Source organism: Oncorhynchus keta, unplaced genomic scaffold, assembly GCF_023373465.1.
Source record: "Oncorhynchus keta strain PuntledgeMale-10-30-2019 unplaced genomic scaffold, Oket_V2 Un_contig_13870_pilon_pilon, whole genome shotgun sequence".
Taxonomy (NCBI): Eukaryota; Metazoa; Chordata; class Actinopteri; order Salmoniformes; family Salmonidae; genus Oncorhynchus; species Oncorhynchus keta.
In genome coordinates, this window is record NW_026278413.1 from 7,501 (window position 1) to 26,144 (window position 18,644).

Here is an 18,644-nt window from a genome sequence, read left to right on the forward strand (position 1 = left end):
GTATCTCCTCTTTCCAGACCCTATAGTCCTTACTGTTAGTATCTCCTCTTTCCAGACCCTATAGTCCTGACTGTTAGTATGCCCCTCTTTCCAGACCCTATAGTCCTGACTGTTAGTATCTCCTCTTTCCAGACCCTATAGTCCTTCCTCTTTCCAGACCCTATAGTCCTTACTGTTAGTATCTCCTCTTTCCAGACCCTATAGTCCTTACTGTTAGTATCTCCTCTTTCCAGACCCTATAGTCCTGACTGTTAGTATCTCCTCTTTCCAGACCCTATAGTCCTGACTGTTAGTATCTCCTCTTTCCAGACCCTATAGTCCTGGCTGTTAGTATCTCCTCTTTCCAGACCCTATAGTCCTGACTGTTAGTATCTCCTCTTTCCAGACCCTATAGTCCTTACTGTTAGTATCTCCTCTTTCCAGACCCTATAGTCCTTACTGTTAGTATCTCCTCTTTCCAGACCCTATAGTCCTGACTGTTAGTATCTCCTCTTTCCAGACCCTATAGTCCTTACTGTTAGTATCTCCTCTTTCCAGACCCTATAGTCCTTACTGTTAGTATCTCCTCTTTCCAGACCCTATAGTCCTGACTGTTAGTATCTCCTCTTTCCAGACCCTATAGTCCTTACTGTTAGTACCTCCTCTTTCCAGACCCTATAGTCCTTACTGTTAGTATCTCCTCTTTCCAGACCCTATAGTCCTGACTGTTAGTATCTCCTCTTTCCAGACCCTATAGTCCTGACTGTTAGTATCTCCTCTTTCCAGACCCTATAGTCCTGACTGTGTGCCACAGATGTGCTTTCTGGGCAAGACGCGGCAATTCATTCATTGCTTATAGAACAAAACAGATGACCTCATCAATGGAGGCTGAATTCCAAAGTGCACCCTCTTCCCATAGGGCTCTGGTCTAAACTAGGAGTTAGGATTGGCTAAGATTCCGACCTATCCAAAGCATTGTGTCGTGTTAATTATGGCCTTAGGATTGGCTAAGATTCTGACCTATCCAAAGCATTGTGCCTTGTTAATTATGGCCTTAGGATTGGCTAAGATTCTGACCTATCCAAAGCATTGTGCCGTGGTAATTATGGCCTTAGGATTGGCTAAGATTCTGGCCTATCCAAAGCATTGTGCCGTGTTAATTATGGCCTTAGGATTGGCTAAGATTCTGACCTATCCAAAGCATTGTGCCCTTTTAATTATGATCATCATCATCATCATCACCTTTTAGTCCTGTAGGCTTGTTGTGATGTAGTTGGCTCTAGTCTGTGAATCATCAGCATCACCTTTAGTCCTGTAGGCTTGTTGGGATGTAGTTGGCTCTAGTCTGTGAATCATCATCATCACCTTTTAGTCCTGTAGGCTTGTTGTGATGTAGTTGGCTCTAGTCTGTGAATCATCATCACCTTTAGTCCTGTAGGCTTGTTGTGATGTAGTTGGCTCTAGTCTGTGAATCATCATCATCATCATCACCTTTTAGTCCTGTAGGCTTGTTGTGATGTAGTTGGCTCTAGTCTGTGAATCATCATCATCACCTTTTAGTCCTGTAGGCTTGGTGTGATGTAGTTGGCTCTAGTCTGTGAATCATCATCACCTTTTAGTCCTGTAGGCTTGTTGTGATGTAGTTGGCTCTAGTCTGTGAATCATCATCACCTTTTAGTCCTGTAGGCTTGTTGTGATGTAGTTGGCTCTAGTCTGTGAATCATCATCACCTTTTAGTCCTGTAGGCTTGTTGTGATGTAGTTGGCTCTAGTCTGTGAATCATCATCACCTTTTAGTCCTGTAGGCTTGTTGTGATGTAGTTGGCTCTAGTCTGTGAATCATCATCATCATCATCATCATCATCATCATCATCACCTTTTAGTCCTGTAGGCTTGTTGTGATGTAGTTGGCTCTAGTCTGTGAATCATCATCATCATCATCACCTTTTAGTCCTTTAGGCTTGTTGGGATGTAGTTGGCTCTAGTCTGTGAATCATCATCACCTTTTAGTCCTGTAGGCTTGTTGTGATGTAGTTGGCTCTAGTCTGTGAATCATCATCACCTTTTAGTCCTGTAGGCTTGTTGTGATGTAGTTGGCTCTAGTCTGTGAATCATCATCATCATCATCATCACCTTTTAGTCCTGTAGGCTTGTTGTGATGAAGTTGGCTCTAGTCTGTGAATCATCATCATCATCATCATCATCATCATCATCATCATCATCATCATCATCATCATCATCACCTTTTAGTCCTGTAGGCTTGTTGTGATGTAGTTGGCTCTAGTCTGTGAATCATCATCATCATCATCACCTGTTAGTCCTGTAGGCTTGTTGTGATGTAGTTGGCTCTAGTCTGTGAATCATCATCATCATCATCATCATCACCTTTTAGTCCTGTAGGCTTGTTGGGATGTAGTTGGCTCTAGTCTGTGAATCATCATCACCTTTTAGTCCTGTAGGCTTGTTGTGATGTAGTTGGCTCTAGTCTGTGAATCATCATCACCTTTTAGTCCTGTAGGCTTGTTGTGATGTAGTTGGCTCTAGTCTGTGAATCATCATCACCTTTTAGTCCTGTAGGCTTGTTGTGATGTAGTTGGCTCTAGTCTGTGAATCATCATCACCTTTTAGTCCTGTAGGCTTGGTGTGATGTAGTTGGCTCTAGTCTGTGAATCATCATCACCTTTTAGTCCTGTAGGCTTGTTGTGATGTAGTTGGCTCTAGTCTGTGAATCACCATCACCTTTTAGTCCTGTAGGCTTGTTGTGATGTAGTTGGCTCTAGTCTCTGCTTTGACGTTAGGTGACTGATAGGCTAGTAACCTCGAGAGCGGTAGGGGTGTGTGTGTGTGTGTTGGGCAGATAAGAGATAATCTCAGCAGAGAGATGAGGCTGTGAGACGAGCCACCTGCAGAGGGGATCTCTCTGAGACAGGGGAGGACTGGCCAAAGGGCGGTAAGAGTTGATGGCCTTAATCTTTAGCCCGGTGAGTCTGTCTGAATTTGAGTTTTTTTTTGCACAAAATGATCACTATTTGGCTGATAATGGAGGCCTTCAAGGGGAATTGCATTGGCCATTCATTAATGCCTTTCCTGACAAGTACAACATAACATAGTTTTCCACCCAGTCATCACTACACTCAGATTGACTCAGTTACCATCGCAAAGCCAAGCTATATTTACTGTGCATTCCTGTTTGGTTGGGTAAGGGATACCTAGACTAGAATTCCCCTGGGACCTGGGACCTGGAAGAGGAGGGAGAGGACTATATTTACTGTGCATTCCTGTTTGGTTGAGTAAGGGATACCTAGACTAGAATTCCCCTGGGACCTGGGACCTGGAAGAGGAGGGAGAGGAGGAGGAGGAGGAGGAGGTGGAGGTAGAAGAGGAGGGAGAGGACTATATTTACTGTGCATTCCTGTTTGGTTGGGTAAGGGATACAGAGACTAGAATTCCCCTGGGACCTGGGACCTGGAAGAGGAGGGAGAGGACTATATTTACTGTGCATTCCTGTTTGGTTGGGTAAGGGATACCTAGACTAGAATTCCCCTGGGACCTGGAAGAGGAGGGAGAGGAGGAGGAGGAGGTGGAGGAGGAGGTGGAGGTAGAAGTGAAGGAGGTGAAGGAGGAGGTAGAAGAGGAGGGAGAGGACTATGTTTACCGTGCATTCCTGTTTGGTTGGGTAAGGGATACCTAGACTAGAATTCCCCTGGGACCTGGAAGAGGAGGGAGGGGACTATATTTACTGTGCATTCCTGTTTGTTTGGGTAAGGGATACCTAGACTAGAATTCCCCTGGGACCTGGGACCTGGAAGAGGAGGGAGAGGACTATATTTACTGTGCATTCCTGTTTGTTTGGGTAAGGGATACCTAGACTAGAATTCCCCTGGGACCTGGGACCTGGAAGAGGAGGGAGAGGACTATATTTACTGTGCATTCCTGTTTGGTTGGGTAAGGGATACCTAGACTAGAATTCCCCTGGGACCTGGAAGAGGAGGGAGAGTAGGAGGTGGAGGAGGAGGTGGAGGTAGAAGAGAAGGAGGTGAAGGAGGAGGTAGAAAAGGAGGGAGAGGACTATGTTTACCGTGCATTCCTGTTTGGTTGGGTAAGGGATACCTAGACTAGAATTCCCCTGGAACCTGGGAGGGAGGGAGGGAGGGAGGGATGGAGAGGGAGGGATGGAGAGGGAGGAAGGGAGGGATGGAGGGATGGAGAGGAAGGGAGGGATGGAGGGAGGGAGGAGGAGGGAGGGAGGGAGGGAGGGAGGGAGGGAGGGAGGGAGGGAGGGAGGGAGGGAGGGAGGGAGGGAGGGAGGGAGGGAGAGAGAGAGAGAGAGAGAGGGAGGGATGGAGAGGGAGGGAGGGAGGGAGGGAGAGGGAGGAAGGGAGGGATGGAGGGATGGAGGGAGGGAGGGAGGGAGGGAGGGAGGGAGGGATGGAGAGGGAGGAAGGGAGGGAGGGAGGGATGGAGAGGGAGGAAGGGAGGGATGGAGAGGAAGGGAGGGTTGGAGAGGGAGGAAGGGAGGGTTGGAGAGGGAGGAAGGGAGGGATGGAGAGGAAGTGAGGGATGGAGAGGGAGGAAGGGAGGGATGGAGGGAGGGAGGGAGGGATGGAGAGGGAGGAAGGGAGGGATGGAGAGGGAGGGAGGGATGGAGAGGAAGGAGGGTTGGAGAGGGAGGAAGGGAGGGTTGGAGAGGGAGGAAGGGAGGGATGGAGAGGAAGGGAGGGTTGGAGAGGGAGGAAGGGAGGGTTGGAGAGGGAGGAAGGGAGGGATGGAGAGGAAGTGAGGGATGGAGAGGAAGTGAGGGATGGAGAGGGAGGAAGGGAGGGATGGAGAGGGGGGGTGGAGGAGGAGAGGAACGGGTTCTACATAGAACCTAAAAGGGTTCTTCAAAGGGTTCTCCTATGGGGACAGCCAAATAACCGTTCTGGAACCCTTCTTTCTAAGGGTGTATAACTGATTGGACCCCTTCTTTCTAAGGGTGTATAACTGATTGAAACCCTTCTTTCTAAGGGTGTATAACTGATTGAAACCCTTCTTTCTAAGGGTGTATAACTGATTGGAACCCTTCTTTCTAAGGGTGTATAACTGATTGGAACCCTTCTTTCTAAGGGTGTATAACTGATTGGAACCCTTCTTTCTAAGGGTGTATAACTGATTGGAACCCTTCTTTCTAAGAGTGTATAACTGATTGGAACCCTTCTTTCTAAGGGTGTATAACTGATTGGAACCCTTCTTTCTAAGAGTGTATAACTGATTGGAACCCTTCTTTCTAAGGGTGTATAACTGATTGGAACCCTTCTTTCTAAGGGTGTATAACTGATTGGAACCCTTCTTTCTAAGAGTGTAGAACTGATTGGAACCCTTCTTTCTAAGGGTGTACAACTGATTGGAACCCTTCTTTCTAAGGGTGTATAACTGATTGGAACCCTTCTTTCTAAGGGTGTATAACTGATTGGAACCCTTCTTTCTAAGGGTGTATAACTGATTGGAACCCTTCTTTCTAAGGGTGTACAACTGATTGGAACCCTTCTTTCTAAGGGTGTATAACTGATTGGAACCCTTCTTTCTAAGGGTGTATAACTGATTGGAACCCTTCTTTCTAAGGGTGTATAACTGATTGTAAGTGGCTCTGGATAAGAGTATCTGCTACATTTCAAAGTTTTTTTCTGTTATCCCTGCAAGGGGGATAAATAAATAACAACTATCATATATGAGGTTTATTTCTCAATTTATTTCTTGTTATTTTTCTAAATTTATTTATAGATTTAGTTTCTATATGTTGTGTCTAATGACGAGTCTTGTGTTTGCCTTGCAGAAAGCCCTGGCCTCTGGAGAGAAGAGACCGAGAGGCAGACCCAGGAAATGGGTGAGTCACCTTTGACCCCATTCCACCAAACACTGAATGTGTGTGTGTGTGTGTGTGTGTGTGTGTGTGTGTGTGTGTGTGTGTGTGTGTGTGTGTGTGTGTGTGTGTGTGTGTGTGTGTGTGTGTGTGTGTGTGTGCTCGTATATGGAAATCTCAACACGACACAAACAAACTCTTCCACAAGGCGTTTTAAACCTGATACACATTTGCTGTCACATTTGCCTGATACACACAGCTGTTAAGGTGTTTCTGAGTCATTTGAGCTCAGAGATAAAGGTACTGGATATATATAGATTAAAGGGTATGTTAGAGGTACTGGATATATATAGATTAAAGGGTATGTTAGAGGTATCAGGGTGGATATATATAGATTAAAGGGTATGTTAGAGGTATCAGGGTGGATATATTTAGATTAAAGGGTATGTTAGAGGTATCAGGGTGGATATATATAGATTAAAGGGTATGTTAGAGGTACTGGATATATATAGATTAAAGGGTATGTTAGAGGTATCAGGGTAGATATATATATATTAAAGGGTATGTTAGAGGTATCAGCGTGGATATATATAGATTAAAGGGTATGTTAGAGGTATCAGGGTGGATATATATAGATTAAAGGGTATGTTAGAGGTATCAGGGTGGATATATATAGATTAAAGGGTATGTTAGAGGTATCAGCGTGGATATATATAGATTAAAGGGTATGTTAGAGGTATCAGGGTGGATATATATAGATTAAAGGGTATGTTAGAGGTATCAGGGTGGATATATATAGATTAAAGGGTATGTTAGAGGTATCAGGGTGGATATATATAGATTAAAGGGTATGTTAGAGGTATCAGGGTGGATATATATAGATTAAAGGGTATGTTAGAGGTATCAGGGTGGATATATATAGATTAAAGGGTATGTTAGAGGTACTGGATATATATAGATTAAAGGGTATGTTAGAGGTATCAGGGTGGATATATATAGATTAAAGGGTATGTTAGAGGTATCAGGGTGGATATATATAGATTAAAGGGTATGTTAGAGGTATCAGGGTGGATATATGTAGATTAAAGGGTATGTTAGAGGTATCAGCGTGGATATATATAGATTAAAGGGTATGTTAGAGGTATCAGGGTGGATATATATAGATTAAAGGGTATGTTAGAGGTATCAGCGTGGATATATATAGATTAAAGGGTATGTTAGAGGTATCAGGGTGGATATATATAGATTAAAGGGTATGTTAGAGGTATCAGGGTGGATATATATAGATTAAAGGGTATGTTAGAGGTACTGGATATATATAGATTAAAGGGTATGTTAGAGGTATCAGGGTGGATATATGTAGATTAAAGGGTATGTTAGAGGTACTGGATACTGGATATATATAGATTAAAGGGTATGTTAGAGGTATCAGGGTGGATATATATAGATTAAAGGGTATGTTAGAGGTATCAGCGTGGATATATATATAGATTAAAGGGTATGTTAGAGGTACTGGATATATATAGATTAAAGGGTATGTTAGAGGTATCAGCGTGGATATATATAGATTAAAGGGTATGTTAGAGGTATCAGGGTGGATATATATAGATTAAAGGGTATGTTAGAGGTATCAGGGTGGATATATATAGATTAAAGGGTATGTTAGAGGTATCAGGGTGGATATATATAGATTAAAGGGTATGTTAGAGGTATCAGGGTGGATATATATAGATTAAAGGGTATGTTAGAGGTATCAGGGTGGATATATATAGATTAAAGGGTATGTTAGAGGTATCAGGGTGGATATATATAGATTAAAGGGTATGTTAGAGGTATCAGCGTGGATATATATAGATTAAAGGGTATGTTAGAGGTATCAGGGTGGATATATATAGATTAAAGGGTATGTTAGAGGCATCAGGTGGATATAGATTAAAGGGTATGTTAGAGGTATCAGGGTGGATATATGTAGATTAAAGGGTATGTTAGAGGTATCAGGTGGATATATATAGATTAAAGGGTATGTTAGAGGTATCAGGGTGGATATATTTAGATTAAAGGGTATGTTAGAGGTATCAGGGTGGATATATATAGATTAAAGGGTATGTTAGAGGTATCAGGGGGATATATATAGATTAAAGGGTATGTTAGAGGTATCAGGGTGGATATATATAGATTAAAGGGTATGTTAGAGGTATCAGGGTGGATATATATAGATTAAAGGGTATGTTAGAGGTATCAGGGTGGATATATATAGATTAAAGGGTATGTTAGAGGTATCAGGTGGATATATATAGATTAAAGGGTATGTTAGAGGTATCAGGGGTGGATATATATAGATTAAAGGGTATGTTAGAGGTATCAGGGTGGATATATATAGATTAAAGGGTATGTTAGAGGTATCAGGGTGGATATATTTAGATTAAAGGGTATGTTAGAGGTATCAGCGGATATATATAGTGGATATATATAGATTAAAGGGTATGTTAGAGGTATCAGCGTGGATATATATAGATTAAAGGGTATGTTAGAGGTATCAGGGTGGATATATATAGATTAAAGGGTATGTTAGAGGTATGATATATATAGATTAAAGGGTATGTTAGAGGTATCAGCGTGGATATATATAGATTAAAGGGTATGTTAGAGGTATCAGGGTGGATATATATAGATTAAAGGGTATGTTAATCAGGGATATATATAGATTAAAGGGTATGTTAGAGGTATCAGCGTGGATATATATAGATTAAAGGGTATGTTAGAGGATATATTTAGATTAAAGGGTATGGAGGTATAGCGTGGATATATATAGATTAAAGGGTATGTTAGAGGTATCAGGGTGGATATATATAGATTAAAGGGTATGTTAGAGGTATCAGGGTGGATATATATAGATTAAAGGGTATGTTAGAGGTATCAGCGTGGATATATATAGATTAAAGGGTATGTTAGAGGTATCAGGGTGGATATATATAGATTAAAGGGTATGTTAGAGGTATCAGGGTGGATATATATAGATTAAAGGGTATGTTAGAGGTATCAGGGTGATATATATAGATATATATAGATTAAAGGGTATGTTAGAGGTATCAGGGTGGATATATATAGATTAAAGGGTATGTTAGAGGGTATGTTAGAGGTATCAGCGTGGATATATATAGATTAAAGGGTATGTTAGAGGTATCAGGGTGGATATATATAGATTAAAGGGTATGTTAGAGGTATCAGGGATATATATAGATTAAAGGGTATGTTGGATATATAGATTAAAGGGTATGTTAGAGGTATCAGGGTGATATATATAGATTAAAGGGTATGGATATATATAGATTAAAGGGTATGTTAGAGGTATCAGGGTGGATATATATATAAAGGGTATGTTAGGTAAGCGTGGGTATGTTAGAGGTATCAGGGTGGATATATATAGATTAAAGGGTATGTTAGAGGTATCAGGGTGGATATATATAGATTAAAGGGTATGTTAGAGGTATCAGGGTGGATATATGTAGATTAAAGGGTATGTTAGAGGTATCAGGGTGGATATATATAGATTAAAGGGTATGTTAGAGGTATCAGGGTGGATATATATAGATTAAAGGGTATGTTAGAGGTATCAGCGTGGATAGAGATGTCAGGCTAAGGTGTAGAGAGAGGGGCCTGAGTGAATGAAGCTTTCTGAACACTCGGCTGTGCGTCCCAAATGATACCCCGTTATCTTCATAGTGCACGACTCTTGACCAGAGCCCTGTGTGGAATAGGTGCCATTTGGGATACATCCCTTCTATCAGATGCTGTGGTCAGGCTGGATACCTGTCTGCCTGTCTGCCTGCCTGCCTGTAGGCCCCGTCAGAGCAGCTGGCCACTAAACCAGTTGGTCCACTCCCCTCTCCAGGCTGTCTCTGAACCCTTGGACCGAGCTGATAAAGCTGTTAAGAGGCATTGCTAGATTTCCTTTGTACTGGGGGCCTGCAAGGACCAGGTACACACACACCTACGCACTTACACACCTACAGTACGCAAACACACACATACACACACACACACACACACCCAGTGAGGTCCAGGTGCACCTAACCACCTCATCCACCCACACGTTGGCCGCGATGACACCGAAACAACGTCAGTCAGGATCTCTGGCACAACTACAGTCAGGAGCACATTATCCCTCCTGTGGCTCAAATGGCATCCTATTCCCATAGGGCCCTGGTCAACAGTAGGGCCCTATTCCCTATATACCCTCCACTGTGTTTTTCAGAGCAGATTGTGTACTCTGGTTGGTTATGTCATGGTTTGACATGGACTTGATGTAGAAACACACAGCAGAGTTAAATGGGTGATCTGGGTTCAGGAAGAGGAGAGGAGAGGAGAGGAGAGGAGAAGAGAAGAGAAGAGAAGAGAAGAGAAGAGAAGAGAAGAGAAGAGAAGAGAAGAGAGGAGAAGAGAGGAGAGGAGAGGAGAGGAGAGGAGAGGAGAGGAGAAGAGAGGAGAAGAGAGGAGAAGAGAAGAGAAGAGAAGAGAAGAGAAGAGAAGAGAAGAGAAGAGAGAGAGGAGGGAGGAGAGGGGAGGAGAGGAGAGAGGAGAGGAGAGGAGAGAGAGGAGAGGAGAGGAGAGGAGAGAGGAGAGGAGAGGAGAGGAGAGGAGAGGAGGGAGAGGAGAGGAGAGGAGAGGAGAGGAGAGGAGAGGAGAGGGAGAGGAAGGGAGAAGAGAGGAGAGGAGAGGAAATGAGAAGAGAGGAGAGGAGAGGAGAGGAGAGGAGAGGAGAGGAGAAGAGAAGAGAAGAGAAGAGAAGAGAAGAGAAGAGAAGAGAAGAGAAGAGAAGAGAGGAGAGGAGATGACAGGAGAGGAGAGGAGAGGAGAGGAGAGGAGAGAGGAAGGAGAGGAGAGGAGAGGAGAGGAGAGGAGAGGAGAGGAGAGGAGAGGAGAGGAGACTTAGTGAATGAACCAGAGGATAATGCATTAAACTGACTTAGTGAATGAACCAGATGATAATGCATTAACCCGACTTAGTGAATGAACCAGAGGATAATGCATTAAGCTGACTTAGTGAATGAACCAGAGGATAATGCATTAAACTGACTTGGTGAATGAACCAGAGGATAATGTATTAAACTGACTCAGTGAATGAACCATATGATAATGCATTAATCCAACTTAGTGAATGAACCAGAGGATAATGCATTAAGCCGACTTAGTGAATGAACCAGAGGATAATGCATTAAACTGACTTATTGAATGAACCAGAGGATAATGCATTAATCTGACTTAGTGAATGAACCAGAGGATAATGTATTAAACTGACTTAGTGAATGAACCAGAGGATAATGTATTAAACTGACTTATTGAATGAACCAGAGGATAATGCATTAATCTGACTTAGTGAATGAACCAGAGGATAATGTATTAAACTGACTTAGTGAATGAACCAGAGGATAATGTATTAAACTGACTTATTGAATGAACCAGAGGATAATGTATTAAACTGACTTAGTGAATGAACCAGAGGATAATGTATTAAACTGACTTAGTGAATGAACCAGAGGATAATGTATTAAACTGACTTATTGAATGAACCAGAGGATAATGCATTAAACTGACTTAGTGAATGAACCAGAGGATAATGTATTAAACTGACTTAGTGAATGACTTAAACTGACTTATTGAATGAACCAGAGGATAATGTATTAAACTGACTTAGTGAATGAACCAGAGGATAATGTATTAAACTGACTTAGTGAATGAACCAGAGGATAATGTATTAAACTGACTTAGTGAATGAACCAGAGGATAATGCATTAAACTGACTTAGTGAAACCAGAGGATAACATTAAGTGAATGAACCAGAGGATAATGCATTAAACTGACTTAGTGAATGAACCAGATGATAATGCATTAAGCCTGACTTAGTGAATGAACCAGATGGGATAATGTATTAACTGACTTAGTGAATGAACCAGAGGATAATGCATTAAACTGATTAAACCTGACTTAGGTGTGAACCAGATGGAATGAACCAGAGGATAATGTATTAAACTGACTTAGTGAATGAACCAGAGGATAATGCATTAAACGGACTTAATGAATGAACTAGAGGATAATGTATTAAACTGACTTAGTGAATGAACCAGAGGATAATGCATTAATCTGACTTAGTGAATGAACCAGAGGATAATGCATTAAACTGACTTAGTAAATGAACCAACAGCTAGCAGCATGTGAATGAGAGGCATAGGGTTGGATGAGAGAGAGAGATGGAGGGGAGGGAAGGGAAGGGAGTGAGAGAGATATAGAGAGTAGGTAGGATGTGGATGAGAAAGAGGGAGAGAGAGGGGGGGTGAGGTGTGGAGAGAGAGAAAGATGGAGGGGAGAGGGAGGGAAGGGAGAGAGAGAATGATAGAGAGAGGAGGTGGGATGTGCAGAGAAAGAGGGAGAGAGAGGGGGGATGAAAAAGACCTGCCTGTGCTCTATGTAGCTCTGTGTAGCTCTATGTTGCCAATATATCGGGCCAGTATTGACCTTTTCTAGTCTATCGGCTGTCGGCCCTTCTCTGTCTATGTCGCTCTACATAGCAAAGCTGCTGCTACGCCAGCCACCACTCACTGCCTGAACCACGAGCACTGCACTGCCTGAGCCATGAGCACTGCACTGCACTGCCTGAGCCACGAGCACTGCACTGCCTGAGCCACTGAGCACTGCACTTCCTGAGCCAAAAGCACTGCACTGCCTGAGCCACTGAGCACTGCACTGCCTGAGCTACGAGCACTGCACTGCCTGAGCCACGAGCACTGCACTGCCTGAGCCACGAGCACTGCACTGCCTGAGCCACTGAGCACTGCACTGCCTGAGCTACGAGCACTGCACTGCCTGAGCCACGAGCACTGCACTGCCTGAGCCACGAGCACTGCACTGCCTGAGCCACTGAGCACTGCACTGCCTGAACCACTGAGCACTGCACTGCCTGAGCCACGAGCACTGCACTGCCTGAGCCACGAGCACTGCACTACCTGAGCCACGAGCACTGCACTGCCTGAGCCACTGAGCACTGCACTGCCTGAGCCACGAGCACTGCACTGCCTGAGCCACGAGCACTGCACTGCCAGAGCCACGAGCACTGCACTGCCTGAGCCACTGAGCACTGCACTGCCTGAGCCACTGAGCACTGCACTGCCTGAGCCACGAGAACTGCACTGCCTGAGCCACAAGCACTGCACTGCCAGAGCCACGAGCACTGCACTGCCTGAGCCACGAGCACTGCACTGCCTGAGCCACGAGCACTGCACTGCCTGAGCCACTGAGCACTGCACTGCCTGAGCCACGAGCACTGCACTGCCTGAGCCACTGAGCACTGCACTGCCAGAGCCACGAGCACTGCACTGCCTGAGCCACTGAGCACTGCACTGTTATTAGTTATTAGGCTATTATTAGTTATTAGGCTATTATTAGTTATTAGGCTATTATTAGTTATTAGGCTATTAGAGTTGTTAGGCTATTATTAGTTAGTAGTTATTAGGCTATTATTAGTTAGTAGTTATTAGGTTATTATTAGTTAGTAGTTATTAGGCTATTATTAGTTATTAGGCAATTAGAGTTGTTAGGCTATTATTAGTTAGTAGTTATTAGGCTATTATTAGTTATTAGGCAATTTGTGTTATCAGGCTATTATTAGTTATTAGGTTATTATTAGTTATTAGGTTATTATTAGTTATTAGGCTATTAGAGTTATTAATTATTAGGCTATTATTAGTTATTAGGCTATTATTAGTTATTAAGCTATTAGAGTTATTAATTATTAGGCTATTATTAGTTATTAGACTATTGGAGTTATTAGTTATTAGGCTATTATGAGTTATTAGGCTATTATTAGTTATTAAGCTATTAGAGTTATTAATTATTAGGCTATTATTAGTTATTAGACTATTGGAGTTATTAGTTATTAGGCTATTATGAGTTATTAGGCTATTATTAGTTATTAAGCTATTAGAGTTATTAGGATGGTATTAGTTATTTGGCTATTAGATTGATAAGGCTATATATAGTTATTAGAGTTATTAGTTATTTGGCTAATAGATTGGGCTATATTTAGTTATTAGACTATTAGAGTTATTAGTTATTAGGCTATTATGAGTTATTAGGCTAATGTTAGTTATTAGGCTATTAGATTGTTTAGGCTATATTTAGTTATTAGAATATTAGAGTTATTAGTTATTGGACTAGTATTAGTTATTAGGCTATATTTAGTTATTAGAATATTAGAGTTATTAGTTATTGGGCTATTATTAGTTATTAAGATATTATTAGTTATTAGGCTATTATTAGTTATTATAGTTTTTAGGCTATTATTAGTTAGTATAGTTTTTAGGCTATTATTAGTTATTAGGCTATATTTGGTTATTAGAGTTATTAGTTATTAGGCTATTCAATTTATTAGGCTATGTATTAGTTATTAGAGTTATTATGCCATTATTAGTTATTAGGCTATTCAATTTATCAGGCTATTGTTAGTTATTAGAGCTATTAGGCTATTATTAGTTATTAGGCTATCATAGTTATTAGGCTATCATAGTTATTAGGCTATTATTAGTTATTAGGCCATTATTAGTTATTAGGCTATTATTAGTTATTAGGCCATTATTAGTTATTAGGCCATTATTAGTTATTAGGCCATTATTAGTTATTAGGCCATTATTAGTTATTAGGCTATCATAGTTATTAGGCCATTATTAGTTATTAGGCTATCATAGTTATTAGGCCATTATTAGTTATTAGGCCATTATTAGTTATTAGGCTATCATAGTTATTATGCTAGTATTACATCACATACATTCTAAGTAATTTCAATGTTTTTTTCCCCATTTTGGTTGTTTTATACTTTTATGGGCCCGGGTCAACAGTAGTGCACTACATGGGGCATAGAGGGCCATTTGGAAAGCAGCCTTAGTTAGGACAGACATGAGACTCTGCTGACTCCTAACCCAGTTGGCGTGGCTGGCAGCTAGCTAGTCAACATCTCCTGGGGCACTGGTAGGAATTAATTGTCCTCCTCTCCTCCTCTCCTCCTCCCTCCTCTTCTCTCCTTCTCCTCCTCTCCTCCTCCCTCCTCTCCTCCTTTCCTCCTCTCCTCTCCTCTCCTCTTCCCTCCTCTCCTCCTCTCATCCCCTCCTCTCCTCCTCCCTCCCTCCTCTCCTCCTCTCCTCCTCCCTCCTCTCCTCCTCCCCTCCTCTCCTCCTCTCCTCTCCTCTCCTCCTCTTCTCCTCTCCTCTTCTCCTCCCTCTTCCTCCTCCCCTGCCCTCTCCTCTCCTCCCTCCCCTCCTCCTCCTCCCTCTCCCTCCTCCCTCCTCTCCCTCCTCCTCTCTCCTCTCCTCCTCTCCCTCCTCCCTCCTCTCCTCTCCTCCTCCCTCCTCTCCTTCTCTCCTCTCCTCCTCTTCTCTCCTCCTCTCCTCCCTCTTCTCCTCATCCCTCCTCTCCTCTCCTCCTGATAAGAACACGTCTGAGACCTTGGGAAGTCCAGAGGGAGATGCATGTTGACAAAACAGGGAGAGAGATGTGCCTTCCCCCCAACCTCTCCTCCCCTGCCCTCTTCTACACCTCTCCTCCCCTGCCCTCTTCTACACCTCTCCTCCCCTGCCCTCTTCTCTACCTCTCCTCCCCTCCTCCCCTGCCCTCTACCTCTCCTCCCCACCTCTCCTCCCCTGCCCTCTTCTCTCTCCTCCCCTCCTCTCCTCTCTCCTCCTCTCCTCCCCACCTCTCCTCCCCTGCCCTCTTCTCTCTCCTCCCCCCCTCTTCTCTCTCCCCACCTCTCCTCCCCTGCCCTCTCTCTCCTCCCCTGCCCTCTCCTCCCTCCTCCCACCTCTCCTCCCTGCCCTCCTCCTCTACCTCTCCTCTCCCCACCTCTCCTCCCCACCTCCCTCCCCTGCCCTCTTCTACACCCTCTCCCCTGCCCTCTCCCTACCTCTCCTCCCCACCTCTCCCCCTGCCCTCTTCACCTCTCCTCCCCTGCCCTCTCCTCTACCTCTCCTCCCCACCTCTCCCCTGCCCTCTTCTACACCTCTCCTCCCCTGCCCTCTTCTACACCTCTCCTCCCCCCCTCTCCTCTACCTCTCCCCCCACCTCTCCCCCTGCCCTCTTCTACACCTCTCCTCCCCTGCCCCTCTCCCTACCTCTCCTCCCCACCTCTTCTCCCCTCCTCCCCTGCCCTCTCTCTCTCTCCTCCCCTGCCCTCTTCTACACCTCTCCTCCCTCCTCTTCTCTCTCCTCCCTCTCCTCTACCTCTCTCCCACCTCTCCTCTGCCCTCTCCACCTCTCCTCCCCTGCCCTCTCCTCCCCTGCCCTCTCTACCCTCTCCTCCCCTGCCCTCTTCTCTCTCCTCCCCTGCCCTCTTCTCTCTCCTCCCCTCTCTTCTCTCTCCTCTCCCCTCCTCCACCTCTCTCCTCCTCTCCTCTCCTCTCTCCTCCCCTCCTCTCCTCTCTCCTCCTCCTCTTCTCTCCCCCTGCCCTCTTCTCTACCTCTCCTCTTCTCCTCCCCTCCTTCTCCTCTCTCCCTCCCTCTTCTCTCTCCTCCCCTCCTCTCCTCCCCTCCCCTCTTCTCTCTCCCTCCCCTCCTCTCCTCTCTCCTCCCCTCCCTCTCCTCCCCCCTCTTCCTCTCTCCCCTCCTCTCCTCTCTCCTCTCCCTCCTCTCCTCTCTCTCCCCTCCTCTCCTCTCTCCTCCCCTCCTCTTCTCTCTCCTCCCCTCCTCTTCTCTCTCCTCCCTCCTCTCCTCTCTCCTCCCTCCTCTCCTCCCCTCCTCCTCTCCCTCTCTCCTCCCCTCCTCTCCTCTCTCCTCCTCTCCTCTCCTCTCTCCTCCCCTCCTCTCTCCTCTCCCCTCCTCTCCTCTCTCCTCCCCTCCTCTCCTCTCTCCTCCCTCCTCTCTCTCCTCCCCCCTCTTCCTCTTCTCTCTCCTCCCCCTCCCTCTTCTCTCTCCTCCCTCCTCTCCTCTCTCCTCCTCTCCTCTCCTCTCTCCTCCCCTCCTCTCCTCTCCTCTCCCTCCTCTCCTCTCTCCTCCCCTCCTCTCCTCTCTCCTCCCCTCCTCTCCTCTCTCCTCCTCTCCTCTCCTCTCCTCCCCTCCTCTCCTCTCTCCTCCCCTCCTCTCTCTCTCTCCTCTCTCCTCCCCTCCTCCTCTCTCCTCCCCTCCTCTCTCTCTCTCCTCCCCTCCTCTCTCTCCTCTCCTCCTCTCCTCCCTCCCTCTCTCTCTCCTCTCCCCTCTCTCCTCTCCTCCTCCTCTCTCCTCTCTCCTCCCCTCCTCTCCTCTCTCCTCCCCTCCTCTCCTCTCTCCTCCCCTCCTCTCCTCTCTCCTCTTCTCCTCTCCCTCTCTCTCCCTCCTCTCCCTCTCCTCTCTCCTCCTCTCCTCTCCTCTCTCCTCCCCTCCTCTCCTCTCTCCCTCCCCTCTCTCTCTCTCCTCCCTCCTCTCTCTCCTCTCCTCTCCTCTCTCCTCCCTCTCCTCTCTCCTCTCTCCTCCCCCTCCTCTCCTCTCTCTCCTCTCCCTCCCCTCTCCTCTCCTCTCCTCCTCCTCCTCTCCTCCCCTCCCTCTCCTCTCTCCTCTCCTCCTCTCCCTCTCTCTCTCCTCCCTCCTCTCCTCTCTCCTCCCCTCCTCTCCTCTCTCTCCTCTCCCTCCTCTCTTCTCTCTCCTCCCCTCTCTCCTCTCTCCTCTCTCCCTCCCTCTCCTCTCTCCTCTCCTCCTCTCCTCTCTCCTCCTCCTCCTCTCCTCTCTCTCCTCCCCTCCTCTTCTCTCTCCTCCTCCTCTTCTCTCTCCTCCTCTCCTCTCCTCTCTCCTCCTCTCCTCTCCTCTCCCCCTCCTCTCTCCTCCTCCCCTCCTCTTCTCTCCCTCCTCTCCTCTCTCCTCCCCTCCTCTCCTCTCTCCTCCCCTCCTCTTCTCTCTCTCCTCCTCTCCTCTCTCTCTCCTCCCCTCCTCTCCTCTCTCCTCCCCTCCTCTTCTCTCTCCCCTCCTCTCCCTCTCTCCCCTCTCCTCCTCTCCTCTCCTCTCTCCCTCCCCCCTCCTCTCCTCTCTCCTCCCCTCTCCCTCCTCTCCCCCTCTCTCCTCCCCTCCTCTCCTCTCTCCTCCCCTCCTCTTCTCTCTCCCCTCCTCTCCTCTCTCCTCCTCTCCCTCTCCTCCCCTCCTCTCTCTCTCCTCCCCCCCTCTTCTCTTCCTCTCTCCTCCCCTCCTCTTCTCTCTCCTCCTCTCCTCTCCTCTCCTCCCCTCCTCTCTCTCCTCCCTCTCTCTCCCCCTCTCCTCTCCTCTCTCCTCCCCTCCTCCTCTCCTCCTCCTCTCCTCTCTCCTCTCCTCTCCCCTCTCCTCCCTCCTCTTCTCTCCCCTCCTCTTCCCTCCTCTCCTCTCTCCTCCTCTCCTCTCCTCCTCTCCTCCTCCTCTCCTCTCCTCTCTCCTCTCCCCTCCCCTCTCTCCTCTCCTCTCCTCTCTCCTCCCCTCCTCTCTCCTCCTCTCTCCTCCTCTCTCCTCTCTCCTCCCCTCCTCTCCTCTCTCCTCCCCTCCTCTTCTCTCTCCTCCCTCCTCTCCTCTCTCCTCCCCTCCTCTCCTCTCCTCCTCCCCTCCTCTCCTCTCTCCTCCCTCTCCTCTCTCCTCTCCTCCTCCTCTCTCCTCTCTCCTCCTCCCTCTCTCCTCCCTCTCCTCTCCTCTCTCCTCTCCTCCTCTCTCTCCTCCTCCCCTCTCTCCTCCCCTCTCCTCCCTCCTCTCCTCTCTCCTCCCCTCCTCTCTCCTCCTCCTCTCCTCTCCTCTCTCCTCCCCCTCCTCTCCTCTCTCCTCCCCTCCTCCTCTCTCCCCTCCCCTCCTCTTCTCTCTCCTCT

The 18,644-nt window shown here is 46.3% G+C and overlaps 1 long non-coding RNA gene across 2 annotated transcripts; it reads left to right on the forward strand.

Moving 5' to 3' along the window:
- The first annotated feature begins 6,167 nt into the window (after positions 1-6,167).
- LOC127918267 (uncharacterized) lies at positions 6,168-10,345 on the forward strand. 2 transcript variants are annotated; one of them, XR_008099633.1, is made up of 4 exons: positions 6,168-6,430; positions 6,472-7,283; positions 7,327-7,690; positions 9,223-10,345. It is a non-coding gene; the product is annotated as an uncharacterized LOC127918267 (long non-coding RNA). The 2 variants fall into 2 exon arrangements; XR_008099634.1 differs by lacking the exon at positions 9,223-10,345 and adding an exon at positions 8,649-8,858 and having other exon boundaries at positions 6,472-7,081; positions 7,363-7,690.
- The last annotated feature ends 8,299 nt before the right edge of the window (positions 10,346-18,644 follow it).